This window comes from Eriocheir sinensis, chromosome 29, assembly GCF_024679095.1.
Source record: "Eriocheir sinensis breed Jianghai 21 chromosome 29, ASM2467909v1, whole genome shotgun sequence".
Taxonomy (NCBI): Eukaryota; Metazoa; Arthropoda; class Malacostraca; order Decapoda; family Varunidae; genus Eriocheir; species Eriocheir sinensis.
This window is the reverse complement of record NC_066537.1, coordinates 14,500,612-14,522,944: the sequence shown is the minus strand read 5'-3', so window position 1 is coordinate 14,522,944 and position 22,333 is coordinate 14,500,612. Positions and strand designations below refer to the sequence as shown.

The window sequence follows — 22,333 nt, the reverse complement described above, 5'->3', positions numbered from 1 at the left end:
TCCTTTACTCTCTCCTTTACCTAGGCCTTGTTTCTCTCTCCTTTTTTTCCATCCTATTCAGTCATCTTGGTTTTCTTCTTAAATACTTTCTCCTCTCATTCACCTTTTCATTTACTACATTAAGATCACTACAGACGCACACTTCCTTTCCTCTTCCCTATGTTCTCCTTCACCTCTCTTCTTTCTTTCTATTTCTCTCACTCATTCAACCATTTTTGCTTTCTCCTGATATTATTCTCCTTTCACTAACCTTTTCCTCTAACCAGTAATTCCGTGTTCCCTAGAGCCACACACTTCACTAACGCTATATCTAAGGAGCGCTAACACCTCTCCCTCCTATTCTCCAGCCAAACTATCTCATTTCCTTATACCCTTTGACTGACTCTTACCACCGTCCGTCTCAGTGTTACTTACCGTTCTATCTATCATTGCTTTTCCATGCTAGCTGCTCTTTTGAACGTGTTACCTGCATTCATCCACCTCTTCTGCGTCCTCTTTGTATACTAATCTATGCTCAATCTAATCCTTGTGCTATCCAACCTCCTAATGCAAGAGTTATATAGAATCTTCATTTCTTCATCTCTTTGACTGGTAAGCTCAGGCTCATCCTTTCTTCATCACCATTGCATTGTTTTTTCTACGACAAATTCTATCACGAGAGGAATATCAAGGCGCAATTCTTCTTCGGATCTTCAGCTGACTGCCTTTCCATGATGCTTTGCCTCTGGCCGGTTCCATCCACAATAAAAATGCATGTTATTCTAAAATTGCTTCTCCAGATCCCTAACACCTCACATGCTCACATCCACTTACACCCAGAGCAACACACAATACCTTCCTATACCAACCCACCCATACGTTACATTTTCCTCGACATGTGTAACACCAACTCACCTGTATGAAACCTACAATTTTCTCAAGTTTTAGGTGCGATACTTAGAGGCTTTACCACACTGCCAATTTACTCTATCATCTGTTGCACCTTTTACCTTTCTTCAACCTTGGCAAAATACCAGGACAACAATTATTATCCCATTCGTAACACACTTAACTTATATATCAAGACTTACTATACTGTTACACACACACACACACACACACACACACACACAAATTAACAAAGTATCAAGAAAATAATGCAAAGGAGATGGAGCCGTGATGGAGAAATAGCAGACCTTACATGATGGTGAAACGATTTAAGTATAATAGGAAAAACTTGTTGGTTAAGAAGAAACACACGGAAACACGAAGTAGAGTGCGACAAAAAGTCATAGCTGCCGTATTTTCTTTATTAACATTACATATCAATTTTTTTATTATTTAGTTATTACTTAATTTACTTATTAACGTAGGTTTTAACGTTTTCTTTTTTCCCTCTTTTGGTTTACCTGGTACGTACCGAAACAACATATCTTTATTAAGGTACAAACTCCCATTATAAAAAGAAAAAAATACAATAAAAGGCAAAAGACTAACTAATGCACGGCAGACCTTCCACGCTCCCGCTGTGTAAAAGAAGACAGAGAATTTTGTAATGGCAATGTCCTGGTCTTGGCTCGGAATGTTCTATGATTTTCAACGTGAATGAGGTAAAGTATTGGTGTCTGTTGTACTGCAAAACAATCCACTATTGCTGCAACAACAACAACAACTACTACTACTACTACTACTACTACTACTATTAATAATAATAATAATAATAATAATAATAATAATAATAATAATAATAATAATAATAATAATAATAATAATAATAATAATAATAATAATAATAAGAAGAAGAAGAAGAAGAAGAAGAAGAAGAAGAAGAAGAAACAGATGAAGAGGAAGAAAAAAAAATTGATACAAAAAAAATAATGATAATTATAATACTGCTACCACCACCACTATCTACTTGTAATATTACTACTACTGTTACTACTATTATAAGTTGTATTAATACATTTGCAAGGAACAGAAGTAAAATGAGGAAGGAAACAAGAATTGAAAAAAAACTATTTCCGTATTTTATTTTTACCAATTTTGGTTTAAATATCACAGGTTGTATAAGTCATTTTTTTCCAGCAGGCCAATGGCCAAAGGAAATTGTATAAGAAAGAGTAATACAACCCATGCAACACGCCACCCATACGAAAAAGCAGAGAGGAAGAGGCTAAATGACAGGATATTGCGGAAGTGGCTTGTATGTGTGTCTGCGTGTGTGTGTGTGTGTGTGTGTGTGTGTGTGTGTGTGTGACGTGCATGGTGCCGTGTGTGGAGGAGAACAAGTCTTTAGAGGACACGTTGAACTATACTCTCAGGTATTACATGCGACACAGGAATTCCTGACAAAAGCTTGGGATAAAATTAAAAGTGAGTGTGTGTGTGTGTGTGTGTGTGTGTGTGTGTGTGTGTGTGTGTGTGTGTGTGTGTGTGTGTGTGTGTGTGTGTGTGTGTGTGTGTGTGTGTGTGTGTGTGTGTGTGTGTGTGTGTGTGTGTGTGTGTGTGTGTGTGTGTGTGAGTGTGTGTCACGGGCGGGTAGGTTTGTGTGGATAGAGAGGATATTTATCATGACAGACAATCTGGACCACCCTTTCGTGCTTGTTAAGACACAGGGAGAAATCCCTAAAAGAAGCTTAGGGTTTTCATTTTATTTATTTATTAACTCGTTTATTTATCTGAGGAAGTGGTGTATGCGTGTCTGGTATGTCACGGCTAGGTGAAGAAATTTGGTATAAGACGGAATGCTGAGCTCCTCTGGTGTTATTTAAGACACAACGAGGATAGTCTACAGCATAAGATGGAGACTGAAGGGTAAAGAAGCCAGCAACACGCTACTCCCAGAAAAAAAGAAGACAGAGAAGTTGCAATAACAAAATCAATCATGGTCAGAGAAGTGTCTTGGCGCTCTACTCTTGAAAGCAGGAAGTAGATACGAAGCAAGGTCGTTCCAGAGCATAAGAGTGAGAGGGATGAAAGACTGAAGATACTATTTAACTCTTGCATTTACAAGTTGGACAGCACAGGGGTGAGCTTGAATAAAAGGGCCTTATAAGAAGAGTTGCATTATATATATATATATATATATATATATATATATATATATATATATATATATATATATATATATATATATATATATATATATATATATATATATATATATATATATATATATATATATATATATATATATATATATATATATATATATATATATATATATATATATATATATATATATATATATATATATATATATATATATATATATATATATATATATATATATATATATATATATATATATATATATATATATATATATATATATATATGTATATATATAGATATATATATATATATATATATATATATATATATATATATATATATCTATATATATATATATATATTATGTATTTCTGGAGATGGAATTTTCTTTTTCGATAAAATTTTTTCGATAAATTTACGTGTGTAAGTCTCCCATCCGTGCCTACATGAGATATTTTATTCATATTTATGCCATTATCATTATCTATACATAAAAGTGAACGCTGCATACATCTGGTCAGTATGATATTATGGAGAGAGAAAAATATGCGGGAGTAAAACAGGAACATGCCAAGAAAACAACACAATTATTACACGTTGATAAGAGTGAATATGCGGCCATTATGTTATTATGGGGAAAGGAAAGCAGACGCAGAAGGAAAGCTGGAACATGCCAACAAAATAACATTATCTATACAAGAAGATAACGTGAATGTATGTGTGGCCTTTATGTTATCATTGAGAAAGGTTTCCGTGATTACGCTATCCTTACAATATTATGGAAACACAAAAAATACCTGAAAGAAAATAGAACAGGCCATCCAAGAAGGTAGCACGCTTGTGTACGTGGCTTTTGTGGTGTTATGGTGAAAGGTAAGCGTGGTTATGTGGTATTTACGATATCATAGAAAAAGAAAAGTAAGATTAAAAGAAAAGGCCAGACCAACAAATTCACATTATAAGTACAAGGAGATAACGGATGTGTATGTGTGTGTGGCAACTACGATATTTAGGATAGAAGACAATATGAGTGATAACATGGCACTCTTAATGAGAAAGATGTGTTAAGATTCGGAAGAAAATGCCAACGGAATATTATAATCTATTATTCATAAAGGTATCAGTGAATATTTATGGTCATTACGATATTATGAGGAAGTAAAAAAAAAAAATCGATACAGAGAAAGTGGGAAAAAATAACATCAATAAACAGAAACAGCTGAACAAAATTTTTGCTGACAAAATGACAACAATTATAAGAACAATTCTCACCAAAAGTCGTATTAAAATAAAATACAGGTCATGTTAAATATTGCACCACCTGCAGAGGTTTATAAGACCGTCGACGGCAAATTGACAATGATAAAAATAAATCACATTAGGTGAAAGATGGATGTACTAATAAAAAGAGCAAGCAAAATATTTAAAACTCCGAAAGTATGACTCGAACAAGAAAAAATAGGAAAATAAGCAAAGAAAATTTCAAGCATGAATAACTTCGATTGTCTTTCTTTCCCTGTTTGTGTTTGCTCCTTGACGCAACTTCACGTGTTTGCAGATACAGAAAATAATATCGTCCAGATGCCAGGAAAATACAAGCAAAATATGTGTTTGTCGTATTTTCGCTCCCTTAGCTTTCGAGATGAAGGATATTTTAGGGTGCAAGAGAAAACTTCTTGGCAAAAAAAAGTCACACACAAAAAACAAGAAAACGATGAGAAAAAGATCACTGGAAATGATGAAAGGAAAAGAAGTGATTGACAAATTCCGACAGCAATTAGGTAAAGACAGGAAAGAAGGAAGAGAAGGAAAAATATAGGAAAATAGTAAAATACCGAACAATTATGAAAAAGGAAGAAAATGAAGGAAGAAAAGATAACAATAACAAGGAAAATTGAAATAACGCTCAGAAAAAAAGGAAAGCAGAGAGAAAACCAAAGAAATGAGAAAATAAGAAACACGTTCGAAAAAAAATTCCAAAACAGCAAAAATAGATGGAAGAAGAAAGAGAAAAAAAGGGAAACAAACTAGGAAAAGAAAGGACTATAAATATCGCGATCAACTAGAAAAAAAAATAAAAGCAGAAAATACGTAATAAAACACAAAGGACAATAAAACAGAACCAGGAGAAAAAGCAACAACAATAAGAAGATAAACAAAACGGGTAAACAAAACTGCAAACACAAGTCGTAAAAAGAAAACTCGGTAAATGGCAAACAAAGTGATACAAAATGATGCAAAATAAACAAGAAAAAAGCCTAGAACATCCGCCATCTTGCAAGACATCCCTTCCCCCTCCCGCGTCAGGTAAGCCCCCTCTTGGCCCCTACAGGTAGCCCCCGAACCCCTAATTACTGTATCTTTGAGGTGAGGGGGAGGGAGAAGGAAGGGGGTTCAGAAGGATGAGGAGGAGGAGGAAGTGGACAATGAGGAGGAGGAGAAGGAGAGGAGACGAAGATGGAGGAGAGGAAGAAGAAGAAGAAGAGGATGAGGAAGAGGAGGAGGAATATTCTTGTAACCTTACCTGTATACTTCCATTTACAAACAGGTAAGAAAGTAAGAAAGAAAACGAAAGAGAGATGAAGGAAGAACAGAAGATAGAAAGCGAAAGACAGCGAAAAGGAAAACGAAGCAGGACGAGTGAGAGAGGAGAGAGGGGGGCGAGAGGGAGGGGCGGGAGGAGAGAGTGGCGTTACAGTTTTCACCTATAGCTACGTGACTCTCCTCCTCTTCTCCCTCACCCCCTCCACACACAAATACTGAAGGGGGGCGTGGGGGGGGGGGGAAGGTATTTGTGCAGGAGAGAGCAGGGAGGCAAGGGGTGGGAGGAGGAGGCGAAACAGTCTTTATATAGTACCGTCATACCCTCAGGAAAGAAACAGGGTAGAGAGAATGAGAGACAGAGAGACAGAGAGAGAGAGAGAGAGAGAGAGAGAGAGAGAGAGAGAGAGAGAGAGAGAGAGAGAGAGAGAGAGAGAGAGAGCGAGAGAACATAGCGCCATTACGCCGTTAAATACGAAACAAAGCAAACAAAAAAAATGCAGAAAAGAGGGTGGTGGGTGTCAAGGTGTTCTAGGAAAGGGGGGGTGAGGTGTTTCTGGGAGAGGGAAAGGCGGCAGGGTAATTTTTGGAAGGGTAAAGTGGGTAGGAGGTTCAACACTTTATACCGTGACAGCTCAAGGTAGGAAAGGTGATAGTGGAAGCAAGAGGAAATTTAAAGAGTGGAAATTAGTGAGAAATAAGAAGAGAAAGTGAGGGGGGACAGGGCAGAGGTTTGTTTGAGGAAGGGGGGGAGAGGGGAAGGGGTAAAGAGGAAGGGGTAAAGGGGAAGGGGCAATACACTTAACGCAACATCGTGACACTCTCAGGTAATAGATATGAGAATAAGTAAAGAAAACAGAGAAAGGTAAAGGAAGAAAAAAAGGAGGGAAAAGTGAAGGATAGTAAGGGAAGGACAGGATGAGTCTACAATGAGTCTACAAAACTTGCTTCGTGCTTCCATTCCAAGTGAAAAATAACTAAAAGGCGACAGAGAGCAGGGAAAAACTGGTTTGTGGAAGTGAAAGGATATATAAGTAGAGAGGAAGACAGGATCGAGAGAAAAGCAGGATTGAGGCTGCTTAAATCCATACCCAATACCCTGACTCGTTTAAGTGAAGAAAAGGGTAACGAAGAGGGTAAGGAAAAGGTGGCTTGTGGATATGACAACCAAATATAAGTGACAAAAGGGGGCGAGAGAAAGGCAAGATAGGGGCTGCTGAAATCCTTATCTGATGCCCTGTCTCCTTTAACAAAAAAAAAAGTATAGTGGAGACAGGATTATGAGAAATTATTCGTGAAGTGAAAAACAGAAATATATAGGCAGAGAGAGACAGCAGGAAGGCAGGTAGTTTTAAGACTCAATAAATAAAAAAATAAAAAATGAAAGAGAGGTTTATAAAAATATGTTTGTGAAGTTAAAAAAAAATATAAAGAGAACGAAACAGAGATGGCACGGGAGCTTTATTGGAGGTGTGTGTTGCAAAGGCCCCTACATGCTTCCAAGACTCCACTAAGTAAAGCAAAATTTAGACAGGACAGAGAATAGTTTCTTTAAAAGTTAAACCAAAAAAGCTGATTGGGGTATAGAAATGACAGTTTTGGTTTGAATACGGCAAGATGAAGCCCTTATCTGGTCCATCACTAAGGCACAAAGAGAGTATTACTGAGTGGGCACAGGAAAAAAATCGTGAACGGGGGCATTACAGTATTTTCTTATCTCCATGACACCCCCAAGGACGACAAAAAAAAAAGGAGGAAAAGGACAAAAAAAAAATAACTGGGAGGGGGCATGAGCGGAGGCGAGAGTACAGGGGGGGCGGGGGAAGGGTCCATGGGGGGAGGGGGGCGTTAGAGTCCCCTTCAAAACCCGACTCAGCCCGCCACCTACCGGCTGAGAGGGGAACCAGGAGGCAGGTGTGGCCACTGACCCCCACGTGAGGCAGGGGAGGGGGGCAGGGGGCAGGGGAGAGATGGAGGGAAAAGTTACGGTGTGAATGTAGATGTTATGGTTGAGATGGAGGTGCTGGTGGCGGTTATAGAAGTAGTAGTTGTAGTAGTAGAAGAAGTAGTAGTAGTAGTAGTAGTAGTAGTAGTAGTAGTAGATGATAATAGTCGTCGTGGTTGTTGTAGTAATAGTAATTATAACGAGGCAAAATTTTGTTCGTTACCATCATAATTATCATAAATATTTTCATTATCAACATCATTATTATTATTTGCATTACCAATCTGATGGTCATTATCCAAATCATCTTAATAATGTTTATAATTGTTTTGCCGCCTACTAACACTACTACGAGCATTATTATCCTCACACTCAGCATCAGAATAATATCCGTCTCGGAAGAAACTAAAAACGAGAAACACAACCACGAATCCTAACAAACTAAACCAACTAGGAAAAAACAAAGGGAAGGAATAAGTTAGAGAGAGAGAGAGAGAGAGAGAGAGAGAGAGAGAGAGAGAGAGAGAGAGAGAGAGAGAGAGAGAGAGAGAGAGAGAGAGAGAGAGAGAGAGAGAGAGAGAGAGAGAGAGAGAGATGAGCACAGGGAAAAATGAAAAGCCCCGGCACGTGACGTCACGAATCCGAAAGGCAACGAACGTCAGCTATTGATTTTTGTCTAATGTCACAAAGTACGCGGCTGTGCATCTTGCTGTGGCGCCGGCAACACACGTACGCACGCACACTAATAATAATGACTGTAACAATTGTAATAATAATAATAATAATAATAATAATAATAATAATAATAATAATAATAATAATAATAATAATAATAATAATAATAATAATAATAATAATAATAATAATAATAATAACAATAAGTGTGATAGTAGTAGTAGCATTATCATTATAATTATAATTATTACTATTATTATTATTATTATTAGTAGTAGTAGTAGTAGTAGTAGTAGTAGTAGTAGTAGTAGTCCTATTATCATCACCATTATTATAATTATTACCATTATAATTATTATTATTATTATTATTATTATTATTATTATTATTATTATTATTATTATTATTATTATTATTATTATTATTATTATTATTATTATTATTATTATTATTATTATTATTATTATTATTATTATTATTATTATTATTATTATTATTATTATTAATAGGTATCATTATTACCATCAATATTATTATTATTATTATTATTATTATTATTAATATTATTAGCAATAGTAGAAGTAGTAGCAATAGTAGTAATGGTGGTGCTGGTAGTAGTAGTGATAGTAGAAGTAGTAATAGTATCTAGTAGTAGTAGATGTAAAAGTAGTAACAAATTGTAGAAATAATAGTATCTCATAATAACAGAAGTAGTAGTAGTAGTAGTAGTAGTAGTAGTAGTAGTAGTAGTAGTAGTAGTTTTTGTAGTAGCAGCAGCAGCACAGTAGTAGTAGTAGTAGTAGTAGTAGTAGTAGTAGTAGTAGTAGTATGTCGTAGTAATAGTAGCGGTACTAGTAGTAGTAGTAGTAGTAGTAGTAGTAGTAGTAGTAGTAGTAGTAGTAGTATTATTTATATTATTATTTGTATTAATAATAATAATAATAATAATAATAACAATAATATTAATGATTATAATAATAATAATAATAATAATAATAATAATAATAATAATAATAATAATAATAATAATAATAATAATAATAATAATGATGCTAATGAAGTATTGCACAGCTCTGGCGAGCACACTTGCATACAGTACACACGTAAAAAATAAAACACTGGAGCATAAGAAAACCTTAAGTAAGAAAGAATATCAAGAAAGGAATAGAAAGAAATACATAAATGAAAAATAAGAATCGAAAGGAAAATTTATCACAGAAGCACATCAACTTGAAGAAAAAGATATGAGCAAAAGAAGCAAAGGAAAGGTACAGAAACTACACAAAAAATAATAACTAGCACAAACAAAAATAGTAATTAAAGCACAAGAATTTGAAATGATAAGAAAAGCAACAACAGAAATAGGAAGAAGTACACGAAAAAATAATAAAATTATAACAGCAAAATTCATTGACCAAAACAAGAATATATGGGAAAATTATTTTTTACAAAGACACAAATGAAAGGAAAGAAAAACAGAAGCAGAAAAAGAAGAAAAAAACATAAGTATAAAAATATCATTAGAAAAAACTGCAAGAAATAATAAATTAAAGAAAAAAACTTTGATTACGAAAGAACGAAATGAAATGGAAAAGAATAAAAACAGGAAAAAAGTGACGTAGAGAAATAAATAGTAAAGATAAATCATAATGAAGACTGAAAAAACAGCGTAACGAAGAGATAAAAATAAAGGAAAACATTAAGGAAAAGCAGATTCACAAAAAAATATACTGATAAATACGCAACAAAATAACAAAGGCAAAAATGAAGAGAATAAAATAGGTACGTGACAAAAACAAAAACAAAACAAAAAAAATACAGAAAATATAGATAAAATACGCAACCAAAAAAATAAGGAAAACAGAAATACAGAATAAATACGAAAACGTGAAAGATAAGTGACAAAAATATAAGATAAAAGCTGACAGAAAAATAAAGAGAATAGAGACAACTACGTGATGTCCACAACATGGGAAAAATTGTACAAAAAAACAAAAATAAGAAGAGAAATATACGGGGAAAGCAATAAGGAAAAAAAAGCCTTACAGAAAAAAAAGCAGAAGACAAATTGGCTTACGGAAAAGTGCAAAGGCGAGAAAAAACGTGAAAAAATATCGATATGGAAAAGAAATGCCTAAAAAAAAGCAGAAGACAAATTGGCTTACGGAAAAGTGCAATGGCGAGAAAAAACGTGAAAAAATATCGATATGGAAAAGAAATGCCTAAAAAAAAGCAGAAGACAAATTGGCTTACGGAAAAGTGCAATGGCGAGAAAAAACGTGAAAAAATATCGATATGGAAAAGAAATGCCTAAAAAAAAGCAGAGAAAAGAGAAAAATTCGTGAGAAACACTGACTTACAGAAAATATATGTAAGTAAAATGTACACTTGACAAAAACAGCAATAAGAAAACACCTGTACTACCAAAAATTCCAAAGAAAATTACTTGACACAAAGAAAAAAGAAAAATCCTGCCATATAAAAAAACCAGGAAATATATCAAAATACGAAATAAACGACAAAAATCAAGAGAAAAATATATTAGATGATAAAAAACAAATAAAAATAGTAGTAATTGAAAAGATGATTAAGGTGTTTGTGACCTGAACGACACTAAAAATTCTAGCAGGGAAATGAATCAGAGAATTAATGGATGAATAAAGTCGAATGTCGAAAGATATATCAACAACTCACGAAGAAAATAATAAGTAAAGTACGTGACCATTAATATTTTAGTAGATTGGACAGAAAATCAGAAAACACACACACACACACACACACTTCCTTCCTTCCTGCTCCACACCTGACCCCCTCCCAACAGGTGTTTCCAAGTACTTACAGGTGTTGGCAGGTCGTCACTGTTACAATTTTTTTATGTTCTGTCTAGAATTCAATATTTATCCTCTACTTTCTCTACTTTTTATTTCTCTTCCATCACTAATATTTTCTTCCATTCACAATATATTTGCTTCTATGTTCTCTCTCTCTCTCTCTCTCTCTCTCTCTCTCTCTCTCTCCCCAGACAAAAACTAGAAAGACAAATAATCCAAACAAAACTAGAAAACAAAGAAATTCACAAATATACACACACGAAAAAATAAACCAAACTCCTGACCTTTTCCATATACGTCAATTTTCCGTTACAGAGAAGCAAATATTGTGTTTACACTTTTTAGCAAAAAATACGGAAAAGTTTTATTTAATATCAAGGAAGGAACGACAACAACAGCAACAACAAATAAACAATAAATAGTTCAGTAGAAAAATATTGAATAATTATGTAAATCATTATTTCACTTAACCACAAGGAAAGGTAAACTGTGAAAAATATATCATTCCTGATTTGTTTCATAAGATGTGATGGCAAAAAAGAAAAATAGTGCAATATGGTGCAGCGACTAAAAAGAATACTATCAATAATAATAATAATAATAATAATAATAATAATAATAATAATAATAATAATAATAATAAAACAAAGAATGATGTGTAAAACGAAGATCCTCAACAACACAAATTTAAAAAGGTGAAGAAAACGAAGACCAAGACCGAACAAGGAGAAATATTAACCCCTCAAAATTATACAACAAACAAAAGAATACGAAAAGGAACCAACAGCTGAGCGGAGAAACAAACATATAAACCAGGACGCGAGAGGAAATGGCAGAGAAAAACAAAACCGAACAAAACAGAAAGCAAAACATAATACATCAAAACCATAAATGCCGCTAAACAATAGATGAAAGAAAGCTGAGTGAGTGAGTGAAAGAGAATCGGAAGGTCGCCTGACGCTCCTTTGTTTCTCTTATTGTCACCCTTTCTTCCACGCCTTTCTCTTTTATTTCCCTTATTGTTTCCTGTTTCCTTTCTTCGTCTGTTTGTTTGTTTCTCACTTCTCTCCTCACTTTTTTTTTTTTTTACTTAACGAGGATGTGTTTTGGTGTTTGTTTTAGTGTTTTCTTTCGTTTTTTTTTTATTTATTATAATTTGATCCATAGTTTATTAATACTTTACTTTCAATTATTTGGTATTTGATCTGAAGGTGTATAAGTTCTGACTTTCTTTACAGTTTTTATTTTGTGTGTTCATTTACTTTTCATTTATTGCTCTTTTCTATGCATTTTTTTAAAGTTTTCTTCCATGTTGTTGCTAGTTGCTGTGTGTTTTGGTGTCAACTGTTATCTTTTAAGGGGATATTGATGTTTTGTTTTTTGTTTTTTGTCTTTTTTGTCTTCCATTATTTTTTTTTACTTAATAATGTACCTTATACTTACGTCTAAGTCTTTTTGTTTTATTTTAAGTGATTTGCTCTCAATCAGAATTAAAGAAAAATAAATCTTAACAATTTTATAATGTCTTTGCTGTGTGTTATGCCTGCATTGTTTTCTTTACAATTTTATCTTGCTCTCTTTATATTGTTTTTCCTTCAGTTTGTCCTTTGGTGCAAGTCTGAATTTTTAGCAGTAAAGGAGATGTATTGTTTTTGCTGCCAGTCTTCTACATTATCCTTTACTTGCTATATTTCTGCCTATATTTCCGCATACTACTCTGCCTACCTGCTTGTTCCCATGTCCCTAACTTATATTTTCCATCTCTTTTTTTTTCATTTGTAGGTGGTACTTTTTTGCATTTATTTTAATTTTTTGCGTCTTGTAATACATTTTTTATTCTTTTTTGTATGTGTGTATGTGTGAGTGTGTGTATGTGTGTGTGTGTGTGTGTGTGTGTGTGTGTGTGTGTGTGTGTGTGTGTGTGTGTGTGTGTGTGTGTGTGTGTGTGTGTGTTTAGGAAGTTAAATAGTATTCTAAATTAAAAAAATATTTATTGGCTTTGTCTATCTGTCTGTCCTTCCACCATATTTTTGGTTTCCCTGTTTGTCTGTCTGCTTGAATTTCTCTTCACCACTCTGTTTGTCACCTTCTGTGCACTCCTTTTGTATTTTATTTTTACTTTTCCACTTGATCTTGTGTCGTTATGTCTGCATTTAATTGTACTTCTTTATCCATTTTGCCCCAAACAGACACATCCACCCTAATGTACAACGGTTAAATTTGGCCGTCTCCTACCCACTTTTTTTTTAATCTGTCCCATCTCCTGTGCCCTTATTTCTTTTTTTTCCAGACCTGATTCTGTCAATCTATCTATGTCTCAATTATCTTTTTGAATATGACGTTTACTTCAATTCTGTCTACATATGTCTTCCTAATTTTTTACCTCTCCCTCTACGTGTCTGTCTGTATCATTGCCTTTCTGTCTGTTTGCTAATATATGTCTATCTGTGTCCCTTTTCCTCAGTCAGTCTTCTTTTTTTTCTGGATCTGCCAACCATCTGTCCATCTGTCTAGTCTGAATGTGCTGTTTGTCTGCCTGTTTGTCTGTCTGTTCGTCTCTGTCTCCATAACCACTTCAGGGCGGCCATAAATATTCATCAGCTCATAATCCCTAATCTTGTGTTATTGCTAAGTGCGTCTTATTAGCATAGTGTGGACGGCTTCTTGTTGTGTGCGTACAGTTCCCTGCACACACCGCCTTCATGTGTGTGTGTGTGTGTGTGTGTGTGTGTGTGTGTGTGTGTGTGTGTGTTCCAGGATATATTTTAAACAAACACACACACACACACACACACACACACACACACGATAATGAATATAAATAATCTCGCATTGCATTATTTTCCCTAAAAATTTTCGACATTAATATTATTAATGAAAAAAATCAGTATTGTTTTATATATCCCTCATGCTGAATCTCTCCTAATACTCCTGGTAATTAATATATCTACCATACGGCAACTACTACTACTACTACTGTCATTACTACTACTACTACTAAAATAATAATAATAGTATAACTACAACTACTACTACTACTATTACTACTACAATAATACTACAATTATTTCTACTACTTCTATTACCATTACTACTACTATTACTTTTATTATACTACTACTACTACTACTACTACTACTTGTATAGCTATAGGTACAACTGTTACGACTACTACTACTACTACTACTACTACTACGGATGTAGCTATAGGTATAACTTTTACGATTACTACTACTATTACTACTGCTACTATTACTATTATTAGCTACTACTACTACTACTACTACTACTACTGCTACTATTACTACTACTGCTACAACGACTATCACCACTACGATTTCTTCTTTTACTACTACTAATAATAATACTAATATTGTTACTACTACTTTTACCAATAATAATAATAATAATAATAATAATAATAAAAATAATAATAATAACAATAATAATAATAATAATAATAATAATAATAATAATAATAATAATAATAATAATAATAATAATAATAATAATAATAATAATAACAATAATAACAAAACAATAATAAACAAAATTACAAAATGATGATTATAGAAAATATATAATAAGTATTGTTGTAAGAGAAATAAAAATAAATGTATAAATATAGAAGTAAAGTAATAACAATAAAATAAATAATTAATGTAATAATAACAAGAATATAGGTAATAATAATAATAGTAATATAATAATTGTAATGATGATGATAATTGTATTAATAATAATAATAATAATAATATATTTTTTTACAATGGGTATAATAATAATAATAATAATTTTTTTTTTATTATCAATATTACTATCATTAGTATCAATATCATTGCCTTTTTCGTCTTATTACGGATATATGCCTGTGTCCCGTTTTGTCCATCTCTCTATATCTATTTTTCTTGTATTTGGCCAAGCAATAATAATAATAATAATAATAATAATAATAATAATAATAATAATAATAATAATAATAATATCAAATACACTATTCTTTCGGTTCCTTCGAGGGTCTGCCAGTTAGGTTCGTGTTACAGTTTATTTTCGCTATTTTACGTGAGAATATAATAAATCATGTCAACCAGCAAAGTTGATGATCAGAGGCAAAAAAAAAATTAAGAATGAAAATGACAGTCAGCCATTCCCACAACTTCTACCACCAACTGATACCACTACTACTACTACTTCTACTGCTACTACTACTACTACTACTACTACTACTACTACTACTACTACTGCATTTGTCCAAAAAAGGTATTGTAAGAGGTTGGTCATGTCACTCGACACTATCCTTAGACTTACTATTCTTGTTATCATGAAGAGATTTTTTTTCTGCAGCACCATTACAGACATTTTGATAATGTGATGATGTCAATGTTTTATTAAACGATGACGTGAATGTCTTCATATCTCGTGCTGAATGGCTACAAAGACGTGAATGTCTTCATATCCCGTGCTGAATGGCTACAAAGACGTGACAGGTTCACTTCGTGTATGTTTCTCGACTTTCGACATAAAATTATTAGGAAAGTCTGATATATGTTCATTATAACTACGTCAACAGAACTTCCTCAGAAAATTATTGGTTTTATTTTTTCTCAGAGAAGTACAATTTGTTCATCATTATGTAATGCGTTTATATATCACAAATTTGTGTGTGTGTATATATATATATATATATATATATATATATATATATATATATATCTATATATATATATATATATATATATATATCTATATATATATATATATATATATATATTATGAAATAAAGGAAAGAAAAATATTACTTATAATACTACTATTACTATAACTACCACCACCACAAACACTACTGTTATTTATAATACTACATTTCACCTACTACTACTACTACTACTACTACTACTACCACCACTTACACTGCTAATACTATTACTAAGACTAGACAAATTATCATACTCCCAATACCAACACCAACCACCTTCAACAACCACAACAACAACTAACACAGCCACTACTACCACTACTACTACGACTACTAATATTTCTACTACTCGGACTAGACTAATTTTCATACTCCCAATAATAACAACCACCTTCAACAATGTTTACGACTACCACTACTTCTACTACTACTACTGCTACTACTACTACTTCTACTATTACCAGCACCACCGTCCTGCCACCCCGCGCACTAATATGGCGTGCTGCAGGGGGTAGCGGGGGGTGTTTGGGGGGTAAGACTGGATGCTGTGCTGCGTTTTGAGTATATTTGAGGCGCAGAATATTAATGGAGCTCTCTCTCTCTCTCTCTCTCTCTCTCTCTCTCATTTCTTTACTATTTGCAACCACACACATTCTTTTTCATTTTTTTTATATTGATAAGTAAGGAAAATTGCAACAAAGTAAATCAGTTTACGAATAAATATTAAAAGAAATAATAAAGGAAATATTCTTCAGCCCTTCACAAAATTTTCCCAGAATAAAACGAAGATATGTAATGTGACAATTTATAATACATGATTTAATCTTAAAATCGTAATAAGGAAATCAAATTGGGAGTATGATTTTTGTATTTTTTTTAGAATGACCAAAAGAGTATAATTATTTTCAGGATTACCAAAGAGTATTTTATTTTTCTAGGACGACCCAAGTGTTTTTTTTTTTTTTTCCATGATGGCCAAATGATATTAATTTCTAGGACGACCAGAGTATCCTTTTATTTTTCCAGGATGACCAAATACATACTATTAATTATTATTTCTAGGATGATCAAGAATATAAATTTCTAGAATGACCCACTAGTATGATTTTTATCCGGAAAGATCAAAGAGTATTATTTTTTTAAGGATGACCAAAGAGTAACATTTATTGTCTTGGTGACCCAGAAGTAGCAATTTCTCGGATAACCCAAGAGTGCTAATATATCTTGTACAGCTGAACACAACGGCATTATTTTTCAGTCGTTTGAGACCTAAATTCTGCTAGCATATTTAAGCATTTTTCTTTTAGTGTTACGGATTGTATTCAAGTTACACCTCATTTCAGAAGTTAACCTTATTTTTTTTTTTTTTTTTTTTTTTACTATTTGTATTGTTACTGATTCAACAATTTTAAATGTGCTTTTGTGGGGAATTTAGGTTATATTTGTAACATTACGGTGTAATGTACTTTCCTACAAACTGATAACTAACAAACTCATTCAATCACTCACATAACAATTATATATTAAATAAAATACATAATCAGGTAACTAACCAACTAACAGATACTGCCTCTGTCACTCACTAACTCCGAATTTATATTAAGTTTATTTCCATGCCCTTACTGAGCTGCCTCCACTACTGTAAAAAAAATACTAAATAACTAAGAAGCTAAAGGAATCATAAACTAAATAAATAATAATTAACTTATTAGTAATAAACTTGTTAACTTACTAACTAAATAACTAACAAGTTCACTCACTCACTCACTCATTATACACTACGTAAAATGTATAATAACTATCTAACTAACCAACTGACTGTTACTAACAGGCTTTTTTTCATTATACACTATGTTAAAAGTACAATAACTGACGCACTAACCAACTAACAGAGTCCCTTATTCACTCACTAACTAAAAATGAAACTATCTAAAAACTAACTAAACAACTATATAAGGAAAATGTATATTAAGTAACTCACTAATTCACTCACTCACTCACTCTACACTACAAATTAAATGTACAATGAGGTACAGGAGCATTACGAGCCCAACGAAGGGAGGTCATTATATGGTGTAGAGGTATATACGATGAAGGACAAGTCAGGTGTGGCAAGCTGATTATGATGTTTACCTGGCCCTCGCACTCCTGAGAAAGGGATTAAAAATGCACCCACACGCTACCTATGCTGGCCTTATGGACGTGATGAGCTTTCTTGGGAGAGAGAGAGAGAGAGAGAGAGAGAGAGAGAGAGAGAGAGAGAGAGAGAGAGAGAGAGAATGAATCATAGAACAATAAAGAAAGATAATGCATGTGTGTGTGTGTGTGTGTGTGTGTGTGTGTGTAGGCAGGTAGGTAGGTGGGCAGGTAGGCAGGGTTACTCAAAACACAGGTAAGGAAGAAGACTGGGGAAGGAGGAGGAGGTAGGCAGGCAGGTAGTAGGCAAGGTAACTAAAACACAGGTAAGGAAGAGGAAGAGAAGAGGAAGGGAAGGTGGTAGGGAGGGTTGCACCTGGTCAGACCCTCTACAGGTGTGCTCTAATCAAGGTAAGGACGTGCAGGTCACCCAGACGGGCAGGTAGACGCCTGAGCTTCCTTTCCTGACATTTATTAGCCCAGGGCGGAAGGGTGTGTCTGGGTGTGCCTGGCTGTAGCGGCGGGTGTAGGGCTGGGTGTACAGGGTGGGTGTAGCGCTGATTCAGGGCACACAGGGGCACGCCATACCCTTCCCCTGCCAGCCAGCACGGTGGTGGAAGGGGGGCAGGGGGTGTCTAGGTTCCTGGAGGTGGTGGTGGGTGTCGAACTGGGTGTAGCAATGATCCAAGGTACTTTCAGCTACTCTATTCCACCCCTTCCCTGCTAGCCAGACCAGACACCCTCAGGGGCACGTCACCACCCCCGGGGCGCCGCCACACCCATAAGTCTCGGCGGAGGGATTTATCTGGTGCTCGGTGAGTGTAGATTCGGGTGTAACGATGGTTCAGGACACTTCAGGGGCATGCTACAGCCCTCCCCTGTTCGCCACACCTCCCCGACAGGCTCAGACACCCCCAGGATGCCGCCACAGCCTGCAGCCTTGGCGAGGGTGAAGCAGGACGCCGAGGCAAGCCAGCATGATCACAAGCGTCGGTCCGCCATGCACCATCATGCAGGCCGAATATATCATGTTTTACCCCCCTGCAGCACGACCCAGGCCCCCAGCACACACCCCGGGGCCACGGCGCAGCCCTCCCCGCCCCGGCACAGCCCCGGCACCGCACACACACCGCCACCACACCCGGAAAGTGGGCATCGGAGGTAGAATGATTTAGCGTCACTTGTAGCCAGGCAGAGCGACCCGTCATGAACTGCAGTGCCCAGGACACAGACAAAGGGGGGCAGGGGGGGAGGAAGCCCTAGAACCCCTTACAGAACCTCTGGAAGCCTTAACCACTCTTCCCTTGCGGCCAAACAGCCCCATAGACCCGTCGCAGCAGGCATGTCATCGGCCCTATTCGTGTACCCAGCCCGAGGGACCTATGTGAGGGCTGGCGGCGAGGCGTGGAGGGCGGCGGAGGCGTGGACGGTGCTGGCATCTGCTGGCGGGCTCGGGCGGCGGCGGGAGAGGCAGTGACGTAAGCCTGTGTCTGGAGAGCACAACCAAGCGAACAGTGACCCGCCGCTACAGCCTCCACTTCGCGAGCTTTTATTCTAGCGTTACCCTGCCGCCCTGCCCTCCCTGTCGCCCCTGTGGCCTCTACAGGGATCTAGCCGCCCCCTGTACCCTATCCCCTGGCGCTGGTGCTTCGTGTTATGTCAAAAAGAGGGGAAATAAAAGAGGGAAAGCGTATCATTTAGTCACAAGAGCGAGACAGGAAGGAGGGAGAGTAATGTTAGCGGCGGTGGCGGTGGTGGTATGAGGGTGGTGGTGAGGGAGGGGTGGGGTAGTGGAGGGTGAGGGTAGGGGTAGGAGCAACGTCTAGCCAACACCACCACCACCACCACCACTGCCTCCTCCACCACCACTACTACTATTAGCTCCACCACCACCTCCTCCTCCTCCTCCACCTCTTCCACCTCCAGTGTTATGATGCCTCTCTTCTTCTTAGTGCCTTCATCCTTTTTCTTCTGCTGCTTCCAAGGACAGCGTGGTGGTGGAGGTGGTGGTAGTGGAGGTGGTGGAAGTGATGGTGGCGGTGGTGGTGGAGCATTATCTTTTTACTCTACGAAAATAATCACCACCATCCTCCATCTGTCCACTCATCTCTCTCTCTCTCTCTCTCTCTCTCTCTCTCTCTCTCTCTCAGCTATATTCGTCGACTCATGTACCCTCTGTACCTTCTCTCTCTCTCTCTCTCTCTCTCTCTCTCTCTCTCTCTCTCTCTCTCTCTCTCTCTTATCTTTTACTCTACTCTTTTTATTTCTTTGCATATTTTTTTTCTCCTTTCTTTTACTTTTCTTTCTTTTTAATTCTCTCTCTCTCTCTCTCTCTCTCTCTCTCTCTCTCTCTCTCTCTCTCTCTCTCTCTCTCTCTCTCTCTCTCTCTTTCTTTCTTTTCATATTTTTTTCTCTTTTACTTTTATTTCTTTTAATTCTCTCTCTCTCTCTCTCTCTCTCTCTCTCTCTCTCTCTCTCTCTCTCTACTGTATCTTCCCGTAGGTGACTCATGCAACTTATTACTGACTGACTGACTGCTTGACTGATCGTGTGTGTATGTGTGTGTGTGTGTGTGTGTGTGTGTGTGTGTGTGTGTGTGTGTGTATCCATGCATGTGTACTTCCTAGACTTACACAAGACGAAAAGAAGTGATTTACGTATACAAGAACATTCAGCAAGTCAGTTAGTCAGCAGATGTTTGTTCTTTAGGATTATTTAGGCAAACTTAGCTGACTGACTATCTGGTTGACTTATTCATACCCTGACTGACTGCCTGGGTGACTGCGAGGGTATCCGTTAGTCATTTCCGCTGTCAGTACGAGTGCGTATCGTTGTCTTATCTTGAATGAAAGTTAGATTTCCGTTTCTTTCTCTTTCTAACTTTGTTGCACTTATTTAAAGGGGATGGAAGAGAAAGACGGTGAGAAAGAGGAATAAGTGACAACGCTGAAGAAGAAATAGGAGAGGTGGAAAGAAGAGGAGGAACTATACTGTGGAAATGGAAGCAATGCAGAAGTAGAAGGACAGTGAGTAGGAGGATGAGGAACAGTGAAGATGTAAAGGAGAAAAAGGAAAAATATGTGGAGATCGAAACAGTATATTATTAAGTCAAAGTAGTTGCAGTTGTAGCAGTAGTGTTCGTATGATTGTTTTTTTAGTATCAGTAGTAGTAATGGTAACATTATATTAGTTGAGTAACATGAGAAAGTGACCGTGTAGTAGCAGAATTGGCAGTAAATGTAAAAATAGTAGTAGAGATACATGAGGAGTGCCAAAGGTATTCAATAGCCCATTATAACCAAGAACACATGAGGAGCCATTCTGTGTGTGTGTGTGTGTGTGTGTGTGTGTGTGTGTGTGTGTGTGTGTGTGTGTGTGTGTGTGTGTGTAAGAAAAATTAGTGATGATTTTAATTCGTAAGGAAAAACAATCTCAGTGAAAATTGAAATAAAACAGAAAATTGTAAAAGAATATAGACAAATGAACATTTATAAATTGAAATGAATAAAATAGAACGAGAAATGTGAAAGTAAATAATGATAAAGAATCAAAATATAAACATAAAATTGATGAAATTTGATAAGTAAAAGGAAAAAGGGATTTCTGAATAAAATTACCGAAATTATAAGAATGAATAAAAAAATTGATGATGGGAAAAATGCATAAACACTTCTCTCTCTCTCTCTCTCTCTCTCTCTCTCTCTCTCTCTCTCTCTCTCTCTCCAATGATAAAGATGTTCGAAAGCTGAGATAATATAAAACAATTCTCAAGAAACTTTGGGACAAGATCATTTATACTCATTTTTTTCTTGATAGAGAGAGAGAGAGAGAGAGAGAGAGAGAGAGAGAGAGAGAGAGAGAGAGAGAGAGAGAGAGAGAGAGAGAATTACATATAATTACACAGAAAATCAGACCACACAGATCACATGGTCCAGACTAGGTGGTCTGTCCACCTAAGTGAATCTACATTAATCAGATGGCTCCAAAACGTTGCTTTTCTACTCTAGTTAATATTAAGTTCAAGGAAGTGACGGTCGAGCTTGTTTTAAAAGGAGTCAATCGTGTTACACTGGACCACTGACGGTGGGAGCTTATTCCATTCTCGCACTACAACGTTGGTGAAGAAAAATTTGGTGCAGTCTGAATTTACTTGTCTACATTTGAGTTTTATGCCATTGTTCCTCGTTCGCAAAGTGTCATCGATCATAAACAATTTTGTTCTGTCTACATTCGTGAAACCATTAAGTATTTTAAAACATTCGATCAGTTTTCCTCGGAGGCGACGTTTCTCAAGAGAGAACACGTTAAGGGTGGAAAGCCTTTCTTCGTAGGATTTGTTGCGCAAGGAAGGGATCATTTTTGTTGCCCGACGCTGAACACCTTCTAATTTAGCAATGTCCTTTGCATGGTGAGTAGACCAAAACTGTACCGCATATTCCAAGTGGGGTCTGACTAAACTATTGTAGAGCGGAAGTA

At 36.0% G+C, this 22,333-nt stretch overlaps 1 protein-coding gene across 2 annotated transcripts in view; it reads right to left on the bottom strand.

Annotated features, from left to right (window-relative positions):
• Positions 1–19,609, bottom strand: part of LOC127005101 (uncharacterized) — a 37,546-nt gene extending 17,937 nt beyond the window's left edge. The window contains exon 1 of one of the 2 annotated variants that reach the window (XM_050873661.1): positions 18,988–19,609. The gene's annotated coding sequence lies outside the window, so the exon portion shown is untranslated. The remainder of the gene's footprint in view (positions 1–18,987) is intronic. The other variant, XM_050873660.1, reaches the window with a different exon arrangement.
• Between the last annotated feature and the right edge of the window lie 2,724 nt (positions 19,610–22,333).